Source organism: Oryzias melastigma, linkage group LG19, assembly GCF_002922805.2.
Source record: "Oryzias melastigma strain HK-1 linkage group LG19, ASM292280v2, whole genome shotgun sequence".
NCBI lineage: Eukaryota > Metazoa > Chordata > Actinopteri > Beloniformes > Adrianichthyidae > Oryzias > Oryzias melastigma.
The window spans coordinates 6,307,256-6,312,975 of record NC_050530.1 but is presented as its reverse complement, the minus strand read 5'-3'; positions in this window follow the sequence as shown (position 1 = coordinate 6,312,975).

Below are 5,720 nucleotides of genomic sequence, written 5' to 3'. Positions count from 1 at the left end.
AATTTTCTTAAAATGTATTTCTTTTTCAGATAAATAAAACAGGCATATCAAAGGACAGCTCGGGTCCTAAGGAGTTAAATCACGCTAGCATGTAGCAGTTAGCAGCTGCTGTGTGGCCATCTGTGCAGCATGAATAGCCTAACATTCAAAAGAAACAAAAACTCTGTCTTTTTTCTTTTGAAATGCCTTTATAGGTTGTTGTTTGTGTTAGGACAAACCAACAGAGACGCCTGCTGTTAGTTTAAAGCGTTTTTAAAGAGTTATTGGTCTGAATCTGTGATCAGCTAGCTAGCTTGACTGATTTGTTTACGTTAGCCTTCTGCTCGAGCTGCTGCCGTTTTCTGCTGCGTTTTCTGGTAATGACATTTTGTGATCTTTTCATGACATGCAGACTTCTAGTGGAGTATTTATCCAGAATAATAAGATTGAAATATAAAGCACTGATCATATTAAGAATAAATGAAATATCCGATACTGATCGGGGGGACAAAGTCGGATTTCGATCGGATTTGATGGGAGATGTAGTGTGCAAGTACTCTTGACAGGCATAACTATGGATTGTGCAATGATTCTATTTTTTTTATTATTATTTTAAACTCCTAGATGAGGTTTTATTGTCGTTTCCCTTTGATCCTCCACTCGATGGTGAACTACTAAACCTGTAAACTCTGACATCACCCCCTGAATAATATCCCATCAGTCACAACAGCTGAGCGAACACAAAATTTGCCGTATTTATTCACAAACTGGGCAACAAAAGTCGTACATTACTTAACCTAAATATGAATAAAGAAGCAAACTTTAATTTAACCTACGGTGGTGGCGAGCCAAAGCGCAGCAGATGGAGGTCGCACAGAGCCAAGTTCACATGGGAATACAAGCAGATGGACATGAAGTGCAGCACCTACTTTTGGCACCGCGCTCTGACACTCGCAGCATGATGGGAAAAAAAGAAAAAAATCACTTGGGAATTTGAGCTCAATGAAAACAGAGTTTTTGACGTTTGTATGTTGGCCTATTTTTACATTCATCATTTCTAATTCTATCCTCTAACTATTTATGTTTGATTAGTTGGTTTGATGTGATGCTGCAGTTCTAGCATCTCTGCTGGCGTCTGATAAGGTTATTGTCATTATAATCAGTGGTAATTATCTCCAGGTGCTGATACCTGAGATTTTTTCCTTCTGCGGTTCTTGTGGCGCCGTTCTCTGCAGCAAAACCCCTAAAAAATAAAGTTCTTTTCTGATGATTTTGATATATTTGTGGTCTTTTCTGCACATCTCTGTCAGGATTTGGATGTTTTTAGTCTTAATTTAAGTCCAGATCGCAGCAGCAGGAGGTGCTCGGTGATATGCAAAGACCTGGAGTGGGCGGAGTCTGCATAGTGATTGGACGAAACTGCTGGAGGGAATCTAATGGCATATTATGAATAATAATATTCAAAAGCTTTAACTTTAAATAACTCTTTTTTTTTAGTTTAGTTGTGTTTCCATTTTTTATAGTGAGATGCAACAATAGTTCAATGAAAATGTTCCAGAAAATACAAAAAAAAATGCATATCTACTATTAATGTAGTAACTAAATTGAAGATATGATTCACAAAAACAAGAAAAAATTCTCAAAAACATTTGTGAACCATTAATAGTATTCCAATCAAATAAACAGCTCCATTTTAATGCTTTAAAATACTAATGCCTCCATAATGTCTTCCATTTTCTCAATTTTGGGACCAGACAACGTTAATAAGCATTGATTGGTCCGATAATCTGTCAATCAAATGTTTTGAATATTGGGGAGGGGCCAGCAGGCACCCCATGCTCTTATTGAGGAATCTTATTGGCTAGTTTATGACTTGAATAACTTGCAATAAAGAAAATATCTCATGAAAAAAAATGGTTTAGCAAACAAAATTGGCTAATTTGGCATCTACTGGGCTTTTTTTTTTACTTATTAGGACTTAAGCTAATATTTAAGCATCATGCTAGCGTTTTTGGCTAATTTGATATCTACTGAGGATTTTTTTTAACTAATTAGGACTTAAGCTAGTATTTAGCGGTGTGCTAGCTTTTTTGGCTAATTTGGCATCTGCTGAGAATTTTTTTTTAACTATTTAGGAGTTAAGCTAGTATTTTAGCATCATGCTAGCGTTTTTGGCTAATTTAGCATCTACTGGGGTTTTTTTTAACTAGTTAAGACTTAAGCTAATATTTTAGCATCATGCTAACGTTTTTGTCTAATTTGCATCTACTGAGGATTTTTTTAACTAACTTATTAGGAGTTAAGATAGTATTTTAGCATCATGATTGCTTTTTTTCTAATTTGACATCTACTGAGGATTTTTTCTAACTAATTAGGAGTTAAGCTAATATTTTAGCATCATGCTAGCTTTTTTTCTAATTTGGCATCTACTGAGGATTTTTTAACTAACTTATTAGGAGTTAAGATTGTATTTTAGCAACGTGCTAGCTTTTTCTATGGCTCATTTGGCATCTGCTGATGATTTTTGAGCTAATTAGGAGTTAAGCTAGTATTTTAGCTGCATGCTAGCTTTTTTGGCTAATTTCACATCTGAGGATTTTTGAACTAATTCGGAGTTGAGTTAGTATTTTAGCAACGTGATAGCTTTTTTGGCTCATTTGGCACCTACTTAGGATTTTATGGTTATTTTGGAGGTAAACTAACATTTGAGCAAACTGCTCAAACTTATTTTGGCTAATTTAGAATCTACTGAGGTTTTGGGCTAATTCTTCATACCTTTATTCCTTTTAAAATTTACAGTAATGCAGAAAAGCCTTTTCTGCAACTTTTGAAGTCCTTTAGCAATTTTAGCAGTATGCAAATAGAATTTTCAGCAAATCCCTTCAGCAATTAAAGTACATTTCTTCAGCATATTCAGCAAAAAGCATTCAAACCAGCATTATCACAGGTAATGCAACTTTTCTAGTTTATATCATTATATGCTATTTTTTTCATATTGCCCAGGAACCAGTTTAAATAAATATAAAAAACATTAAGGAAAAAATCCAGCCATTAGAGTAAATCTGTGGCTCTTTCATGACTCTTTCTGCTGTACGGTGAAGCAGGGAGGGGAGGGATGAGATGTGAGCGGCAGTGGGGGCGGATTGGGCCGATTTCCACTCACGTTGGGCGGGTTATTGCTCAAATTGTGTGCTCAATCTGGCAACACTGCAGACAGATAGACACCATGTTTGTATTGACTCTGTAAATAATTTTCAGCTTTTAACTAAAAGTATTATAGAAAAACTGTGACAAAAGCATCAATTTCATCACGTTATTATCAATACTTCACCGATATCGATACTGTCAACACTCAGATTGATCCGTCCACTCCTTCTACCGACCTCCTCAAGGTGCCTCCCCTTTCTTTGCCTTATGGTGGCTGGGATAGGCTCCAGCAACCCCATGACTCCACGAGAAGGTGTAGAAAATAGTCAAATTAATGATCTGTGTGTCATTTTTGGGTTAAAAATCTACTTTTTATTGCCAAACTAGGTATGAAACATCGTTTTTTGTCCCTCTTTGACCCGTCTTGTGTTACGTAAACTCTTGCTGCTCTTTGCGTCGTCCAGAACAATATTTGATGCTCACATCACCAGGTCTCTGTTTTGTTCCCAAAGCTGTCACACAACACATACATGGTCTCCAACCTCTGCTTATGCATGCAGGGGTCGCACTGATACCAATCTGTTTACTTTGCCTGGGAGCAGACAAAACGTCTACTGATATACATGTAGTTTGCAACAATTATTATTAAAGATGCTGATTAGCTTCTCCATCTGTGAGCTCAGTGCCAATCTGCCCCGACGCGAACCTCCTGCCAAACAAACGGTGCTCAATGATAAAGCAGGTTGTTGCCAGGAGGCCATCAATGATGAAGGCCTCGCTGATGTTGTTATTTTTCCCAGGAGCTGGGTCTGATTTCCCCCTGATTGCTTCAGCCAATCACAGATCAGCAATGTTCATTAAGCCAAAAACAGCTGAGCTCAGTCCCATTCAGCTTTTCTTGCTGTAAGTGAAATTAGCATCTCGCGGCCCTCTGGGAGAGCGGCATAACAAAAACACATCATGCTAATGTGCTTTAAAGAGCTTAATGGCTAATTAATATTCCTCAAAGATGACCGTCCCCAAAGAGCCACCAGCTGTCATCGCGGTTGATGACTTTTTATGACTTAAAACAAGAAAATCAAAACGCACTTAACTGGAAGGACATTTTATGGAGCTTAATCGAACAACAAAACATGGATTTCAGCTCAACGAGAACTTGTAAATATAACACCCTAGAACCAGCCGTCCCCGAGTCCATGAGTTGAAACCTAATTAGCTATTCATCATGTCTAAATCCAGGTCACATGTCTAAATACAGCAGAATAACACAGAAATGTGGCATGCACAACTGGACCAAAGGGGGCTGCTGGCTGCCCTCCGAGAAGGTTTGTGCAGGAATGCAAAGAAGAGGACGCGCACGTCCTCCAAACAGGCCAGCTCACCTACCTGGAACTGCAGCATTGTTACCAAATGACTTCTTTGTCTGCAGGAGCACAGATTAGTCCGAGAAAATCCCCCAAACGATGTGACAAATGCTGGAATTAAGGTTGAAATGTAGTTTGATGAAGCAAACAAGCAGAGAATACTAAACCTTTCTTTTTTTTTCATACTTCATGCAAAGGTTTTCACTCATTATCTTTCAGTTCCGCCTAAAAGCCTGCTGATAGTGATGCATTTTCCCCACTTTTTTGCACTGAGTGTGCAGAATATCCACTCCTAACAAATGCAGAAAAGCATAAAAACCAAATGAGCAAGTTAAAAATGTAAATTAAAAGAACATGTGCCCTCAAAAGGCTGATTAAAAATGACTAAAAGGTGCTTAAATTACAATTCATATTGTGTCAAATCCTCTTAAACAAAAAAAAAGGTAAATAATGATTGATTTGATAGTTTTTTTTTATTTAAAGTGGCTCATACTTGAAAAATTATAAATATTGTGTTAAACTTTTACAATTCTGCTGCAGGGAAAATATGAAAAAAGCAGATTAAAGGTAAAAGGTTCTTAAATTACAATTCAAATAGTAAAAAATATCATCTTAAACTTAAAAAATAACGTTAAATAAAGCTTGATTTTAGAGGTATTTTATTCAAAGTGGCCTAAGTTTGAAAAGAAAACCACAAATTTTTGTTAAATTTAACAATTTTGCTGCAGAAAAACATGAAAAAAGCAGATTAAAGGTAAAAGGTTCTTAAATTACAATTCAAACTGTCCAAAAAATGTGTTAAAATGTCTTAAACTTAAACAAAAAACTTTGAATAAAGATTGATTTTAGAGGTTTTTTATTTAAAGTGCTTAAGTTTGAAAAAAAAATCACAATATTGCATTAAATTTAACAATTTTGCTGCAGAAAAAACATCAAGAAAGCAAATTAACAATAAAATGTTCTTATATTACTATTCGAATAGTCCAAAAAATGTGTTAAAACATACTAAACTTTAAAACAAAACTGTAGATAATAATTGAATTTAGAGTTTTTTTGGATTTAAAGATGCTCAAACTTGAAAAATTATAAATATTGTGTCAAATTTTAACAATTCTGCTGCAGGGAAACAATGAAAAAGCAGATTAAAGGTTAAAAGGTTCTTAAATTACAATTCAAATACTCCAAAAATGTGTTAAATCATCTTTAACTTAAAAAAAAAATGTAAATAAA